The sequence below is a fragment of the Silene latifolia genome, chromosome 10, assembly GCF_048544455.1.
Source record: "Silene latifolia isolate original U9 population chromosome 10, ASM4854445v1, whole genome shotgun sequence".
In the NCBI taxonomy this organism is placed as follows: Eukaryota; Viridiplantae; Streptophyta; class Magnoliopsida; order Caryophyllales; family Caryophyllaceae; genus Silene; species Silene latifolia.
This window is the reverse complement of record NC_133535.1, coordinates 81,208,759-81,228,188: the sequence shown is the minus strand read 5'-3', so window position 1 is coordinate 81,228,188 and position 19,430 is coordinate 81,208,759. Positions and strand designations below refer to the sequence as shown.

At 35.5% G+C, this 19,430-nt stretch overlaps 1 non-coding gene across 1 annotated transcript; it reads left to right on the top strand.

The window, feature by feature from the left end:
- The first annotated feature begins 350 nt into the window (after positions 1-350).
- Positions 351-457, top strand: LOC141609967 (small nucleolar RNA R71). Its single transcript, XR_012527866.1, has one exon. It is a non-coding gene; the product is annotated as a small nucleolar RNA R71 (small nucleolar RNA).
- The last annotated feature ends 18,973 nt before the right edge of the window (positions 458-19,430 follow it).

Below are 19,430 nucleotides of genomic sequence, written 5' to 3'. Positions count from 1 at the left end.
TCCCACTTGGGATTGATGAGGATGCCGTCATGGCATTAACATGATGCTTTGGTGATTTTGAGACTTCTTCAAGTCTAGCCATAGCTTTTTCAAACTTCAAATTGATTGTGTCAATATGAGCACTAAGTTGAGCACCCAATTGAGTAACGGAGTCCACTTCATGCTTTCCTCCTCTAGTAGCCTTGCGAGGTCTACTATATTGTGAGTTATGGACCGCCATTTCCTCAATTTTGTTCCATGTTTGATTGTCATCAACTTCGGTGAACATTCCATTTGATCCCATGTTGAGAATGTTCCTTGAATCTTCATATAAACCGTTCCAAAATTGTTGTACCAAGAACCATTCGCTAAGTCCATGGTGAGGACATGAGCGACAAATTCCCTTGAACCGCTCCCAAGCTTCATACAAAGATTCTTCATCCCTTTGCTTAAAACCCGTAATTTGAGCTCTTAGCATGTTAGTCTTTTCCGGTGGGTAGAATTTTTTGTAGATGCTAGAGCCAACTTCTTCCAAGAATCTATTCCGAGAGTGGCCTTGTCAAGACCCTTCAACCATTATTTCGCGGTGCCGATTAAAGAAAAAGGAAATAAGACCCATCGAATTTGGTCTTGAGTCACACCGGTTTGAGAGATTGCATCACAATAGTCGCAAAAGGTTTCCATATGAGAATGAGGGTCTTCACTAGGCATCCCCCCAAATTGGCTCCTTTCGACTAATTGGATAAAGCCGGATTTGGCAATAAAATTTCCGGTTAGATGTTGTGGTGTAGGAGTACCATTGGGTAGGTTCTCCTCGGTGGGTACGGAATGTGACGAGAATTTAGGCATTGTAGGTTGATTTTGTGGGGTATTGTGTAATGGGTTCTCCTCTCCTTCTATTGCGAAAGGGTTGATGAACTCAATAGTTGGTTGAACAACCTTACTAATACCTCTCAAATTCCTCCTAGCAAGTCTCCTATTGTTCGTCAAGGTTCTTTCAATTTCACGGTCAAAAGGTAACAAATCACCTTGTGACCTTCTAGACATGCAAAATATCAAACAACTCGAAAACAATTAGAACAAACCTTGAGGGGTTTTACTTCCCCAAAGCGAAGAAAGACACAACTACTAACAATAAAAGGAAATCTAAATCAAGTAAACACCGTCCCCGGCAACGGAGCCATTTTTGATCGGTCCGTTTCGTGTTCACAATTTAAGGTGTGGTCGTTGGGTCACGTCCGAATCAAAACACAATTTATAGCTTCACAAACAACTCTACAATTAGTAAAGAGGCAAGTAAAGGTCGGATCCCAAGGGACGGGTATTGAAATGAGATTTCTATTGCAACTAGCGGTGTCTTAGGGGTGTCACAAATTGGGTTGATGTAGAAGGTCACTAAACTAAAATATCAATGGAAATAAACAAGTAAGATGAATTAAAGAGTTGTAAACAATTGATTAAAAAGCACTAGGGTGTCATGGGATCATAGGGGAATCATGGGAATTGATCATACAAACATGTTCTCAAATTATAAGCAAGCAATTATTGTTGTGATGGATTGAGTTGGGTTATATCTTACAATCCCAGGAAAGTTTGGGTCCCGGAGCCGAATCGATTAGATTGTACAACACCTACAAGTCGACTTAGTCTTCCCTACTCAACAACATGCATGGTCTAATGAGACTCGAGTTGGGTTATGTCTTACAAGTCTCATTGAAAAGATAGGAGATGGTGGTAAATGCAAGGATTCATAGGCTTAGCATTTCATCAAATATAACATGTGCATGAGTTGAGATCAAAACAAGCAAGCAAATAAAACATGAAAGCATATTAATTTAAGCATGAATCATTCCCTATGTTGGTTCCCCCTAATCACCCATTAACCCAAGCTAAGAGACTACTCACTCATTATCATGTTGATCATGCTAGCAAGGTTGTCAATCATACCAACAAAATGAAACATGATGAATAAATGAAAGTAATTAACAATAATTAAAAAGGGATTAAGAGAATTATACCTACTAATGATTCCAATAATAAAGCAAAGATAAAAGAAGTACTTGATGCTTGATTGAGAGGTTGTCAATCTCCCAATAATAACCCAAATAATCTTCAATTACCCAAAACAAAGGATGAACAAAAGAGAGATTAAGGAAATAAAACTTGTATTATAACTTGATTAATTGTTGATTACAAAATTAAAGAGAGATTTGATTGGTATTAACTACACTAAGAATTGATAAGAAGGACATGCTCTTCTAATTAGACTAATGGGGTATTTATAGTGGAGATTAGGGGGATGCATTAGGGTTAACTAAGGGCTAAACTAGTAATTACACTTTTTAGATTGAGCAGGGAGGAGCCGGTATTTTTCGAAGGAAGGGCTTCTTTCTTTGTAGCTTGGAGAAGACGAAAATGCGCTGTAGAGGAATCCGAGCGGATTAGTGTCGGGACGGGCGGATTCTGGCGGTGGAACACGAGCGGCTTTGGAGGAATCCGGGCGGATTGTGGCAGTGCTAATCCGAGCGTCTTGGGATGAATCCGCACGGATTGTGCAGGTGGAGGACGGCCGGATTGGGGTCAATCCGCACGGATTTTTCTTCAGCATGATTTCTTCTTCTTTTCTTCATAAATTCCTTGGGGATTTCCTTGGGGACTCAAGGATCCTTTCTTAACATTGCTCATCTACTATAATATGTACAAAGGCCTTCTAATCTTGTCTCTCCTTGATGCAAGATCAATTTAGTCTCGTTTTGCCATGAAAATGCAAGATTCTTACTCCTTTCCTACCAAGGGATCAAAATTTCAAAGAATATGCAAAACAGAGAACTAAAGATAAGAAATGACCCAAATATGCACTAAAAAGCATGGGAACAAGGCTAATTCGGGGACTAAATATGTGCTAGTTATGGTCACATCATTGACGCAAATGTTTCATGACTCCGGTTTCACCGCGGTTAAAAAAGTGTACCCTGTGTCTACAAACAAGAAAAGTTTTGTAGGCTTCGCTTCTATATCAACTTGATTACGTGCATAATTCACAATCTCCCAGTCATACGCGATGGTGCTGGGAAGCCAGCTTCTAAGTCTCTTAACCCATTAAGGGACATCCTCATTGAGAATTTGTTTTCAAATGTTAGGGCAATCCACCCGGCTTGGATTTTTGGTCGTGAGTTTCTTGGATATGCTCTGATCGTGTTTCGAGGGGATGGTCTTGACGATTTTTGCTAAGCAAAACAACTCGCTGCAAGGTATGCATCACGTGACCATCAAAGGGGCAAAAGTGACTTTTATAGCGACAACCCTAAGGATCGTTATGTACACGTTGGGCCATACTTATGGGTTGCCACCGCTAAGGATGCTCATCTGATGAGAAAGTTCATATCGTTCAGGTTTATTAATGTACCGAAATCATGGGAAGACGAAGAAGTGCCTCATTTTGATCACTATCTTGATGCCGATGTAGTAACCTTGTTTTATAATTAAGTTTATCCTCAATACCCACCTCCTAGTCAAACTCATGTTAGGGTGTTTAATTAATTTACTAATTAGTTAGCTGTTTGTTTTTGTGGTTTTTTTATTTTTTATTGTGTTTCTTTTTTTTCCCCATGTTGTACTAATTTTTTTTTTTTTTTTGCACCATTGTATAATATGCTCGTTTTAATATATAGTTCTACTCTTTATTACATGCAAATGCTTATTAACATAGATTTTAAATAACTTGTGAACTGACAAATGAATGAAACAATAACATATAATATAATGACAACGGTAGTGCATAAGAACCGTGTTTGAATGTAAACACCTCTAAAAATAAATGGAAATTGGAAGATATTAATAAGATAATTACAACAGTTCTTATAAGAACCGTGTTAATTTATGCAATTGCTGAATAACATATTTTAAATAACCTCTCTCTCTCTCTCTCTCTCTCTCTCTCTCTCTCTCTCTCTCTCTCTCTTATTACTCAAATTATGTCAAGTGGTAGCTCTTCTTCTTCCTCTATTTCAACATGGACATGTAATTGCTCAGTTCCGGCAGCATTGTGGACTTCTTGGACTTTGCAAAATCCGGGAAGAAATTTTCTTACTTGCAAATTCTATAATCCCGAGTCTAACATGCGTGGATGCAATTACTTCAAGTGGGTTGATGAACCAATGACTGAGTGGCAGAGGAAGGTTATAAACATGTTAGTGAATGAGAAAAAGAGCATGGATATCAAGATTACTCAAGTGAGAAGTATACTATATCAACTTGAAGAATCGAAGCGGGGAAATGACAGTGAAATATTGAAGACAAAACAAGAATGCAAGAAGTTAATCATGGATATCGTAGAACTCAAAAATAATGAGGCATGTAGCTTAAGTTAATTGTCAAATTTCTTCTTCTAATTGTTATTTACCTAGTTTATTATGTATGGTGGTAGTTTATACTCTTTATGTGTAAACTTGTAATCCTTTAAATTAATGGAAATAAGCAAGATTTTCTGAGAAACATATTGTAATTAGCTGGCATATACCAAATGATTCTTTATTTCTTGGCAGTAAAATCAAACACAATGAAATATAAAATAAAACGGTTATACCCAAACCGTTGTTCAGGACGTATACGGTTTTAACGGTTCAGGCCGTTGTTATGTATATAAAAATGATGCTTTATTTCTTGGCGGGAAAATCAAACAACATGAAAATATTACAGACAACGGTTATTTCTAACCCGTTGTAGATAGTACTAATCAATTACGGTTTCAAACAAAACCGTTGTCTGTTTGGAAACAAAATACAACGGTTTTTCTTATACCGTGTTTATTACTTTCCATTAAACAAGGTCTTGCAAGTGTTGTATTATTCAAACATATATACTCTGAGCTTCCCCTCCCCTACATAATATCCTCAAACAATGAGCTTTCTCTCAACCACCAGCCTACCCCATCGTCATCGCAGTCATTGTCATCGTCATCGTCATCATCGCCATTGCCGCCGCCGGATCAATCCGGATTCTCCTCTTTAAAGAAGTAATAAACCCTCCTCTATAGAGATTTGTTTGTTATTATAAGTATGCATTGTTATTATTTGTTTATTAATTTCTGCTTTAGATATGGTCGAAAAGCGGAAAACAAACGATAGAAATGCGTCAGGCGACGGCTCAGGTGATGAGAATAATTTGCAACACACTGCGGGTCGAATGCGCCATAGGGTTTCCCTAGAAGCAATAAATTCAAAGATACCTAATCCTTTACAGTGGGATAAAGATATGGGGCTTCCATATGGTGAGAATGTCGGGTATTTTGCGAGTTGGATTGGTTGTTGTGTACGACAGTATATGCATCTCGGTACACCGCGTATCACTGAACTGAGTAAAATACAGAACACCATGCTAATAAACAGAATAAAGGTATGTATATACAATAATAAATGTTTTAGCTGAAATTAAGTTACTACTTGATATGTGTATTAGCCGAAACACTTGTACCAACTATGCTCATCATATAAGCAGTTAGCTTACGTTGTCCACGAAAAGTATGATAAGTACCTAAAAAAAAGACAGGGGAAGCCCTCAGTTCTTGGAAGAGAAAGATTGCTGAGAAGCACTTGTTCAACAAGGAAATCGGGGAGATGAACAAGAACCCACCAACAAAGAAGTATCTGTATGTCAGTCAAGACCATTGGGATAGCTATATCGCTTATAGGCAGTCTGACAGTAAGATATATTAATCTCATTATTTAACATATTCATATATGTGACAATTTAATTTAGTCATAAAATTAAAACTAGATCTTATGCATGCAAACTTGAATAAGAATAGAGAAGAAATCGTCTTTCTTACTATGGGAGTTTCGGATTTTGGGCACAAATGAGTTCTCTTTCTCACTTGTTCTTGAGCTTTCCTTATATGGACGAACAAAGGATCCAAAAAGAATCCCTCCCAAAAGTTTATACCCAAGGTAACCTCTTAAAAGACTAATATTATTAGCTCTAGAATAATATTAATCTTACTAAAATTACCCAAAATATTTGTTTTGGTCTCTTGTAATTTCGGCCAAGAGAGGAAGATTTTGGGAGATTTTATTTCTCTAATTTTTCATAAGATGTAGAGAGAATATTGATAATTTCTTACACTAGAAATTATATTGTGAAGTAGTGAATGATTAAGAGAAAAACTATTTGCCTTTTACACCTCCAAAACCGGTTGGCATGGGGAGAGTAGAGCCAATGCATGAGCTTGTTATTCTACCCAAGAAAGAATAGGTATGCATGGCTATATTAGGTTGCAATCATCATGTTTTCCACTCAAAAATAATTAACACAATTTTAAACCTAATACTCCCTCCATTTCGGCACTTACATAAAATGGGAGGTCCATTTTATATTTGTCAATTGTCACATGTTACTAGTCATGTGTAATTGTAATGTATTTTTAACATATTAAAAATCAACGTATTAATCAAAATACGTCATGTACAAAATTGACTTAGTAATTCATAATTACTTGTACCAAAACGGTTTATCAATTATAAATCACAACATCTTGTATTTATAATAAATTATTCATTCAGTTTCAATTGTTTCGTAAACAATAATTTTATCTAAGTAATAAAATAATTTGATTACTTGGACCGTATCTTATTTAATCGAATTTAAGACACGTCAATAATACTCACAAAATCGTCCGTCAATTTTAAGCAATTTAATTAACCCGTATCGACATACGATTAATTAAATAATTAATTAAGAGTGTCACCCTTTAGGTATGACCTAAGGGGATCAACTGATCACCACCTCGCACGACAGTAATGTCAAACTCTAGTTAGCCAATCATTACCGATATGTGTGGACCAGTTGACTGTAAAATATTACATCCCACATGTATTCTTAAAACGAGATTTAAACATGTGATCATCATGATCGACAATTGTGATCGCATTATTGTCAGAGGACACTTATTCCAACAATCTCCCACTTGTCCTCGACAAGTGTGCGTCACCAATTCTCTTGTCCTATTACTATCTCCCACTCAATGCAAGGTGTCTTTCAGGTCGTACTTGCAGGTGATCATATCGAGAGTGGTTTCCTCGATCTGGAGATTAACTGATTGACCGGAATTATCTACCATAGATATCTTCCGAGCGTGGCCACGCATTTCCAGTTCATTACTCCTCGAGTGGCCCTGAGATATTTTTATAACCCTGACAAGGGGTGGACAATTCCTATCGCACTTATTCCCTTCGACTAGCCACAGCCATCAAAACCCAAAATATGCCCATTTGACCCTATTTACGAAGGTCGTAGTAACATAAATCAAAGTTAATCTGAAACTGTGCCACCGTAGGCGAACAGTCTTTAGTCAAAAGAATCGACTCATTAGAACACTATAGTAGCTCTCGCCACGACCAGGCTATATAAATTTGCCAGAACTCTATAAGCGGTCATTAGCCCGACAAAGTGTTCCTAACAGTCTGCCTATGTGATCGACTAGTCATCTCACATGACTCCATGGCACGTGAACTTGCCATCAATCGCATCACACTCTAGTCACTTCGAGACGTCAAGTCATGTAAGTTACTATGGGCGAATACAATGCTAATCCATGTTCACTTTAACGGGGTTCAATTGTCTCTACAACCCGTTTGGGTGTAACAAAGTACAAGTTGAGTTAATAATAACTCAAACGACAAATGTCGACATCACATCCGGGTAGTCAATATCATATTACAACGTTGTGATGTATATCATAAGTGTGTAAACACTAGTCGTTTGCAACATGAGTTTAACATACCATGTGTCCATGTGTTCAAACTCTTGAATTGCATTTTCCTTTATTTTCATGTTTGTCTCACATAGCATGAATCTTACCAAGTACATATCTAGTTTCCCAAACTAGGTATAGGTTCTTTACTTGAGAGAACTTTCTTGTTGTTTATCACATAACAAATGAGTTATGGTGGTCGACATAACTCACACTAGTCAAGTGTTCTTCCAACTCATAATGTACCAGGTATATGTTTTGTAGGATCTTGCAACAATTGTCAAGATGATTAGCCTAGTACTTCTCATAAGTCCTAGCAAATTTTGAAAATACTAGTTTTGGGTAACTTCTTACTATAATCAAGTATCTTTTCAAACTTCATATTTCTCCTTTTAGCTTAAATAGCTTAGGATTTTCATGAATCCTTACACGTTTTCGAACTTCAATATGTGCAACTTCTTGTCACATAACAGAGTGTTCTGTCAAACACTAGAATAGTTCATTAGTTCTTCTTGAGAATTCATGACAATTCTTCTATGGCTTACCAATGACTAATCATGCTCTTAAGCATATGATTCATTATAGGTCATGTGCATGATTATTCTAATGGCGGAAACAAGTAATTTTTAATCATGTGATCAACCATTTTTAGGTTCAATGAATGACCATGACTGCTTATGGTAATTCCATTTTCATCGATATGAATAACCTACATTTCTCGTTGATTTTATGTGTATATCTCAATACTTATCCAACATTCCATGATGTGATTGGATTCATCATAGTCCATTTTCATCCAGAATTGAAAACTCAAATACTTCTTTATGAAGATAGTACTAGCTCGTCATTCTCAATGAGTAATGAGTTATAAATTTTACAAGATGATTGCTCCCACTAAATTTCATGTCTTCACATGATAATTTCTAACTTTCACTCAATTTCACATGTTTCGTAATTGACTACTCAATCGAAACATTTCAAGAATTGAAATACATTTTGCTTTGCCAAGTTATTAAGATTAAAACCATATGTATTCCCAACATATCCTTTCAAAATACCTATTTTGAAAAGATTTCAATCTTAAACTTATGGACAGAGATTTTAATCTCTAACTCATTCATTTTTATAATGATGCGTAGCAATGTCATTATTTAAAAGTGAAATCCCATTTAATACACGTCCTTCTCAATATACTCTTTTCGGAAGGAGGATTAACCATTTCATTTTCATAATGAGGTTAAGTAATGACATTAGCGTGGTTAACAATTAACTTAGCTTTTGTAGATATCGGCATATCTTCCGTTGCAACTTTTAATCATAAATCTCATTTATATTCGAAGATGCAACTTTGTTTCATTTAGGCTCTTAAGTAAATATCAATATTGAAACTCTATTTATATCTAGGTCATAAACTAGCAAAATCTCTTGTTGAGACTTTTCTTCACTCATTTTCTATCTTCTTTAGTCATTTTCTATCAAAACTTTCTTTTGGTCTCCTCGTGTAGTTATCTTAAGAACATATTCGTTTGATTACTTTACTTGGTCTCTTTTGTCATGTAGATCTCATCTATACGAGACCATAGATCTCATCTATTCATGTATACTATCTATTTAGGTATACAAATCATTCTTTCTTTCGTAGATCTCATTTACTCAAGCATACAAATTATTCTTTGTATTCTTTGTGTCTTCATTTTTCCCCCACTGTATCTTTAGAATAAATACACTAGATATTCAAAGATAGCTTATGAGACACAAATAATGATTTTGAAGTAGAAGAAGGACTATCTCATAGATTGACGAATAGATTTTAGATTTGATGAGTGTACTTGGTAGTTGACATCCTTTTAGAAGAGTTCATCAACTCAACATCACTTTATAATTGATCATACACAAGCCTTAAGCTTGTGGACGTATAATGAATCCCATCATTATAATTGTCTATTGGATCACTTTAAGTAGATGATCATATGTTTCTATGTGCAAGCATATAAAGACGAATTATTAGAACAAGTAAATACGATAAAAGGGATGACTTGGGTTGCAAGCCAAGCCACCATAATCCAAAATACAACCATTGTTTAGAAAGGATCAACCATTTCCATGTCGAACACGGAAATCAAAATAGTTCTAAAAATTCATAACATTAAAATAAAAACAATAAAAGCTAAGCTTCATCGGTAGCTACTCCTAGCTCCTTCATGATTTCTCAAGCTTGCTTCTCTTTTCCCTTGTCTTTGCTTGGAGGAGGCCCTATTTACAATAAAAAGGGGATACATTATCACAACTTTGTATCAAAATACCATAGTTGAATTAGAAACATAAAAGAAAGGATAGTCATTTACTTACGGAGTGATCTTTCCAGCTTTGATGTCACCAAGAGAATTGGAACAATTCCTCTTCCAATGTCCAACACCATTACAATAATGGCATTTATCAAGAGGACCCTTCTTAGTTTTGGAAGTGCTAGCTTCAAAAGTCTTAGCCTTGGTGGACATGGGAGCTTGCCTCTTACCCTTTTTCCCATTCTTTTTTGAACTTCCCCTTGCTCTTAGTGCTTATATTAAGCACATCCTTAGGTGGGTTAACATTTAGCCCCATGTCTCTTTCGGCTTGCACAAGTAACTTGTGCAAATCTTCAAGAGACACGTCCTTGTCTTGCATGTTAAAATTCACCCGGAATTAAACATACGCTTTGAATTTGGATAAAGAGTGTAGAATCCTATCTACAATGAGCTCTTTGGGGATTTCAACCTTTTGGAGTTTCAATGTCTCGACTAGCTCCAACAATTTGAGCAAGTGAGGGCTAACCTTTTGGCCCTCCTTAAAATCGAGATCAAAGAATGCCGAGGCCGCCTCATATTGGACGATCCTCGGTGCTTGCGAAAACATTGTCACAAGTTTGGAATAGATTTCATAAGTGGTGCCCATTTTAAAGGCTCTCATTTGGAGATCCGCCTCCATAGCAAAAATCAACACATTTTTCATAGCGGCGGACTCTTTGTGGTAAGCCTCATATGCTTCCCTAGTGGCGGCACTCGACCTAGCATTAGGTTCGGGTGGAGTGGCCTCGGTGAGGTAACGAAGCTTGTCGTCACCTTGGGCGGCTAATTTGAGTTGGGCATCCCAATCGGAGAAATTTGACCCATTCTTTTCAAGTTTACAACGATCCATGAAGGATCGGAGCCATGAAACATTAGTGAGAGGTGCGGCGTTGGTGTTTGGTGCGGCCATTTGTTATGAGAAATAAAAGTTGTCTACAAAACAAAATAGAAGGAATAAAACACTTGTCGTTTTCAAAATAATAATAATACTCGTAAATTTTAATTTAAACAAGTTTTATTGCATTTATCTACTGACCTCTACCCAACTTGATAAATGATTCCAAGATCCAAATTCATATTAACTTGGGCACGGTAGGGCGGATTCATTCCTTATCAATATAACTCGGTGGATTAACGCTTTAATCGATTTTAATTTTAGAACTCTTGGTCGATAAAATTACTTTAATATTTATCTTTAGCCCAAAACAAATCCGACAAAGGTCGAGAATACTTTTGTTGAGTTCAACCCAAATTTCGAATAAATGTGTCCATGATCCAAATCCACATCAATTTGGTCACGGTAGGGCCGATTCATCCCTTATCAACATGAATTCGGTGGATAGACATTTATCACCCACTTTCCCTACGTAGCAAGGTTTGTACCCCGGTAGGGCCGAGTGCACTCCCTCAAGAAATAGGTTTTCATGGTTTCTACTTTTTGGTAAGGCTAAGTCTCAATTGTTTATTTTAGCGAGAGGTCATGTCAATTTATTATCTATCACGTTTTAAGTGAACTAAAGCGGTGAACTACGATAATTGTAATTGACACGGTCGATCAACTCGATTAAAAAATGCATGTTTAGTTATGGCGATTTAGCGATGCATGCAACATATAAATAAAATGCAAAGCATAAAAAAAATCCTACTGGCCTTCCTAAAATAGTAAATCTAATAAACTACTACAAATTGGAAACCAACTCCTTTGGTCCCTTGAGCTTCGGTCTTGGCACGCATTTCAAGGCAACACTTTCTTTGATGGATCGCCTTCTCGAATGGCACCGTCTTCAAGGAACTCCGGAATAAATAAATTACAAAATGAATTACATAATTTCCTACTATACATTTGTAATTAAAATAAAATAAATCTATTAAATTACAAAATGGTGATACGAGATCACAATAATTACAACCGAATCAATATTCCCATACATTTCGGGTAATATCAATTAAAACTAAGGCCATACTAAGTAAAATTACATAAAATTAAAATATGACAATCATAAATAAAATGCAACATTATAATATGTATGAACATGCCCAATTTTATGCTAAATCGCCTTTAAGAGCCAATATCGTATATTAATCGGTTTTTTACGGATTTGCGTGATTTAACTTATTAAAATCACAAAAATTACATAAATTCATATTTATGCACAAGTTAATTACCCTAACCATATTAGGACTCAAAATTAGTCTCCACTAACATTTTGACAATAATTAACCTAGATTTCTTAATATTGTTCATAAATGGACCTAAAATTACAAAATTATGCCATAAACTTCAAATTAAATCATAAAAATTTCAAATAAATTTGAAATTTGAAATTTAAACTCATGAACATTCTGGAAAAATAACATGACACTCATAATGTTCAAAACTTAGGTTAAAAATTTCGAAAATTTATCGTGAAAAACAATGTTGCGGTTTATCGGTTTTAACAATTATGACCATAAAAAGATGAGAAAAATTATATTCATCAACTTTTCACTTTTAGATCTGAAATATATGATAAAATGCAACATGTGACGTTTTTCCTTAGTCATGAAGTATGTTTTAGCATTATTATTAATTATAGTCACTATTTATGTGATTTTTCATCAAAACTTCATAAATCATGCATAAAGACTTCATTATAGCTAAATATTTTTCAAAAAACTTGTAAAATTTCATGTGACAACATACTAAATTTCCATGACCAGATTCGAAATATAACTCATATTAACCTATTTACCAATTTAAATACGGTTTTAAATTGAAAAAACCATATTTCGAGCAAAACACCTCATTTTATTATGAAAATTTACAGTCCATCAGTAGATAATATATTTGAAAACATATCCAAAAACCACTGAAAAAATCGAAGTTTAGCTATTTTTCGTCCAAAAATGACATTTTTATCATAAAAATCACATTTTAATGCCAATATTATATAAAATTAACAATAAAATCCATAAATAAACCAAAATGTCCTAAAAATCACTTAGGACCAGAAACTTTTAACATGCTAGGTTATTTATAGGTTTATCTTCATAAAACCAAATTAATTAGTTTTGTATGTTAATCATATAACTCGGAAAAACTATAAACCGATTTGCATGCAAACAACCTAAGGCTCTGATACCGCTTGTAAGATATATTAATCTCATTATTTAACATATTCATATATATGATAATTTAATTTAGTCATAAAATTAAAACTAGATCTTATGCATGCAAACTTGAATAAGAATAGAGAAGAAATCGTCTTTCTTTCTATGGGAGTTTCGGATTTTGGGCACAAATGAGTTCTCCTTCTCACTTGTTCTTGAGCTTTCCGTATATGGATGAACAAAGGATCCAAAAAAAAATCCCTCCCAAAATTTTATACCCCAGGTAACCTCTTAAAAGACTAATATTATTAGATCTAGAACAATATTAATCTTACTAAAATGACCCAAAATATTTGTTTTGGTCTCTTGTAATTTCGGCCAAGAGAGAAAGATTTTTGGAGATTTTATTTCTCTAATTTTTCATAAGATGTAGAGAGAATATTGATAATTTCTTACACTAGAAATTATATTGTGAAGTAGTGAATGATTAAGAGAAAAACCATTTGCCTTTTACACCTCCAAAACCGGTTGGCATGGGGAGAGTAGAGCCAATGCATGAGCTTGTTATTCTACCCAAGAAAGAATAGGTATGCATGGCTATATTACGTTGCAATCATCATGTTTTCCACTCAAAAATAATTAACACAATTTTAAACCTAATACTACCTCCATTTCGGCACTTATATAAAATGGGCGGTCCATTTTATATTTGTCATTTGTCAATTGTCACATGTTACTAGTCATGTGTAATTGTAATGTATTTTTAACATATTAAAAATCAACGTATTAATAAAAATACGTCATATACAAAATTGACTTAGTAATTCATAATTACTTGTACCAAAACGGTTTATCAATTATAAATCACAACGTCTTGTATTTATAATAAATTATTCATTCAGTTTCAATTGTTTCGTAAACAATAATTTTATCTAAGTAATAAAACAATTTGATTACTTAGACCGTATCTTATTTAATCGAATTACAATAAGACACGTCAATAATACTCACAAAATCGTCCATCAATTTTATGCAATTTAATTAACCCGTATCGACATACGATTAATTAAATAATCAATTAAGAGTGTCCCTTTAGGTATGACCTAAGGGGATCAACTGATCACCACCGTCGCACGACAGTAATGTCAAACTCTAGTCAGGCAATCATTACCGATATGTGTGGACCAGTTGACTGTAAAATATTACATCCCACATGTATGTGGGAAATAATCTGTATACTTCCCTTAAACTAGAAGGATTATAATGAATTTAACAATGATGATTAAAGGTCATAAACAAAATATATAAACAAAGTATAAGGATTTAGAATTAACCTTCGGTCCTAGCAAAATTGGCCTAAGAACAATATCAAAATTGATATTCGCCTATTAGTTGCACCCAAGATGATATGAGATATGCCCTTTGATTATGCTAGAAATCGATCTAAAGTTTTCTGTAAAATTTAATTGTTTTTGTGTTTTTCTGATGAGAGAGGAGGCAAGGTCAAAGAAAAGAATTAGGGTAGAATAATTCTCTCCCTTTCTTTTTATATTGGCCAAAATTAGGAGTCAATTAGGAAAGAATTAATCTCTCCTAATTTTCGGCCTAACTGACCGAAATAAGGAGATTATTCTCCTTATTTTTGGTCTTTCCAAAAATATATAAAATATGTTGAATTGTCATCTAGTGAGGATCGAACCCATGACCTCTTGGTTTGTGTACCCTCACTATTACCACTATGACACATTCATCTTGTTCATATTAAACATAACTGATTATATTTAATTACGAATTAACAGATTAATTCGTCCAAGCTAACATTAAATATATTTAACTAAATATAACTTATTATATTTAATTTACGATTTGACAGTTAATTCGTCTCATCTTAATATTATTTAATTTTATTAAATAATTATCTCATCAACACATTGACTAACTTTTTAGTCATTTTGGGCATCAATGTGATTATATTTCTATAACCACATTTCTCAAATACATCCTATTGGTGTGACCTTTAGGGACCAGTTGATCACCGCCATCTGTATGATAATAACGTCAAACTTTCTAGCAAGCCAACCGTTATTAGGTAAACGTTAATCAACTGATTAAATATACGAAGTATACCCTTGTGAACCTGTAAGAGATTTACAAATGTTATCACACTAATTTGTGGAGGACACAAGCTCCAACAATGTATTCTTAAAACGAAATTTAAACATGTGATCATCACGATCGACAGTTGTGATCGCATTATTGTCGGAGGACACTTATTCCAACACTGACAAGTTTAAGGTAACTTAATAATAATAAGTAAATAAGTATACTTAGTTTAGTGTTTAGTCATGCTTACATTTCTTAATACAATTTATTTGATGAAGGCTATGAGTGAGAGGAACAAGGCGAACAATTGAAAGAAAAAGACCGTCTTTTACGGCTTCCGAGGTGGTTATAGATTGATTAAGAAGAAACTTGTAAGTATATAATTCGTATAGTATTAGACTATTAGGTGTTTTAGTCGGATGTTATATATGTTCATAGTAATCATACATATTTTGAGAGGATATCAATGTGATGAATGAATTGTAGGCAAAGCTTGGAAAATCCAGTCGTCACGACGCAAAGGTCACACTCCTAAGAATGGAAAGACAGAAACTGAATATGATAAGGACATCAAAGAGAAAATTGTAAGTTTGAATAAATATATCACTCCTACCCCTGGTGGTCGGAGTTATATAAATGTGAGTTGCTTAATGGTTTTATGTATATATAGATGATCTGTGAGAAGGAGGTATAGGAAGTAAAATTGAAGCCTGAAGGACGTGATGACATTCTTGCTAGGGCAATCGGCAAAGCAGAGCATCCAGGTTATGTGAGAGGGGTATCAACGCATGTTGGTATCACTAAGTATTTTGGGAAAACTAGTCGAAGTGGTGATGATTCTAAGAAGGTAATCTATAAATACTGTATTTGAACCAACGTAATTTATAACTATATATGCTGACATTAATTTTTAGTACACAACTACACAAAATAGCCAGGTTGATGGTGAGAATGTTGGAAACTGGGAAAAGCCATCAGAAAAAGAGTTGGATATGGTCAAGAAGTCATAAAGGAAGCAGAGGAGGAGGGGGAGGAGGAGGAGGAGGAGGAGGAAAAAGAAGTAATAATATTTATGTCTTATATATATATACAATGTATTATATGATTTGGAAAATCAGTACGTGTTATATGGACAAGGGTTAATGTACAGAAGGAAGCCGAGGAGGACATGGCAAGGGAGAAGGAAATGGCAAAGGATACTGAGGTGGGAGCCGAGGATCGATATCAGGCAGTTGAAAAAGAAGAGGAAGCCAGGAAGGCCGTGACACAGGATGAGATTGATGTAGTTAATGATCAGACATTCTTCTCTACACCGAAAAAGGTAATAGCTGCTAGTTTATAATTATTCATCTCGGTACACGGTTTTTACTTATGAAATTTATTAAAGGTAGTGAATGTATGTGTACTAACTGATTAAAGCTATCGTGAAAGGCGATTTCAAGGTGGCTTTTCGTCTTTTCTATTTACAGTGGAAACAGAAAGTTGTTACTGCCAGGGGATATGTGTTCACTTACGACCAGCTTCAATAAGTTACGGTTCATGGTATTGTGGACATGGGCCACCCGCGCCGCGCGTACCCGCGCTTTGGTTTCGAGGCGGCGACACTTCTCCCATGGAACCTTGGTTTGCTAAAGCCCGTCATGGGGCCGTTACCGATTTGTGAGGCATTGAAACCGGTGAAAGGTTGATTAAGCCTGCATTTGTGGAGTCACCATCAATTTTTTGTGGAAAACTTGGAAACCGTTCGAATACCTTGTGCCATGTCAAGACACAAAGTAATGACATGAACACTATGAACTCGTTGCCCTTAGCATCCCGGGTCTAGAATGACTCTCGAGATGCCAATGGACACGGATGTCCAGATATAACTGGAGTAAGGGGTGAGGGTACGTATTAGGAAGCTCTTTAATTCGAACACCTAATCCCGCCCGCCTCGATAGCAGCCTCTATTAATAATTAGGGAAATCGTTCATATTTGATATGTCGTCGATGTAATTCATGCAATGAAACAAACATAGATTAATCCTAGCATATGAAATTAGACTATGTCGGTTAACACGTAATTTAGCAAAAAATTTGGGTCCAAGTTGGAAGTTAGATTAATTACATGTGAATGCCAAGTAAATAAATCATACATAACAAATAATGATAAATAAATTAAAAAGTTAATTTGATCTACGTCAAAAGCACGCTCAAAACGGGATTCCGAAGGAGAGAATAAAAGAAAAATTTTAAAAAAAAAAATATTGAAAGTATGAAAATACGTCAGATTAGAGGTGATAATATGAATAATAGTTTATTTAAACCGTAATTATAAGCTACGTCAAAGCGAGAAAGTGTTTAGGGACAGAAGCCAACCCAGAATAGGCGCAGCATCTGCTGCATCCTCTGGAAGAGGCGCAACACTTCCTGGGTCTCTTCTTGAGTTGGGTTCTGGCTGTGAGGTCAGAACCGCGGGTTAGTTATTGTTCATTGGTAAATTAAAGATTGATTATTAATGTTAGACTCAAGTTGAAGTGCTTTAACTGATTACATGCATTTGGGCAAGTCATAAAGCAAATAAGAAAATGAGGATTTACAAAGGTTTACATAATTATGATGATTCCGCGTCGGAAATACAAAAAGAACGAAACTTGAAGTTACATTAATGAAAATGGATAAATAAGACTTGAAAGCAAACTTATATATCAAATTAGGACCCTGGAACCTCGACATGAACAAGTCAAAACCCAGAAGAATCGATGTGAATTAAAACGGCGAAAACCCACACGTATTGAATTACTCGGGATTAAGGGCGATTTAAGCATTACAATTTGAAAAGATTAGTTAAAATATAATTTATATACTGAAAATAACAAAAGGAACGAAAGGAAAATGAACGAAATAAGAAAATAGAAAAATTGCAGGAAGTCGAGGAAGAAGAAGAAGAGCAGAAGCAGCGGCAGCCTCAGGAAGAGGCGCAGCAGATACTACGACTCTTCGAAGAGGTGCAGATGCTGTTGCGTTTCTTCTCGACGTCTGACCTCCGCTGTTTTGTAAAAAACGGTTTTAAATGATAATCTTTAAGTCAGTTTTTGAACGTGCTCTTGATATAAGTCTACATTAATTTATACAAAATAAAAGTACAATAAGAAAATAGGATTTTACACCCTCCGACTTACATGTTTGACGAAACAAGATTGACTAAAGTTAACGTCTAGTGATTTCTCGACTCGAATATGCGTGGAAAGTGCCCTCGTTAGAGGATTTAACAGATTGATTAAGTTGATTAAAAGTGGAGTTGGTCAAATTGGTTGGTCTATGCAACGTGACTGGGACTCAGAATGATCTGAGCTTACATGGTCGATTGATCAAGCACGTAGGCGTCGAAAGCAATAGCGTGGTCTAGAATACAAAGAGAGAGAAAGAAGGGGCGGAACACTCGCGTGCCAAATATGGAGGCCGAAGGTCTCTATTTATACTAAACACATGAAGGAGTTTAGGAACGACACAGATATGGAAACAAATCACAAAAATATTTTGAAAAGCGTGAAAAGAGGGCTGGGGAAGAGGAGCAGCAGCTACTGCGATCCTTTGTAGAGGCACAGCACCTGCTGCGTCCTTTCCCAAGAGGCTTCCTCCTCAGCAAGAAAGAATTCCGCGTTTTATTTTGGAATTTCGGTCGATCTATACTTTCTTATTCCATAAAACGCAAGATATGGAAATATATTTACTTAAAAATATTAATTTAAATTAGGAATAAATATCCAGAGAATTCTAGAACATCCCGGAATAATTCCGACTCGGCATTTAAACGGTTTTTAGAAAATGAAGCGGTTTTTGACCGGGACTCCAAATGAACTCTAATTACTGTCAAAACGACCGTATCGGGTCGTAGATGACGACCACGGGGTTGACTTGAGTGTTTGAGCTATCACTTGTCGATGAACTTATGGACTGTCATAAAATCGTTTCGCGTATCAAACATGCGGCCCAATCATCACTGGGTGGTTGGCGGGAGGTGTAGAAATGAGGTATATATAGAGCCCCCACTTTGACTGCGGCTTGGACAAGGCGAAATTCAAAGTATAGCCATCAGGTCAATCGAAGATTACAACCTGACGACTATGGGGACGCGAGGCGGCTCAAGGTGTCTGAACCAAGGACCTGTCGTCGGGAACATTTTAGAATCTGTCGACTTCCGGGGA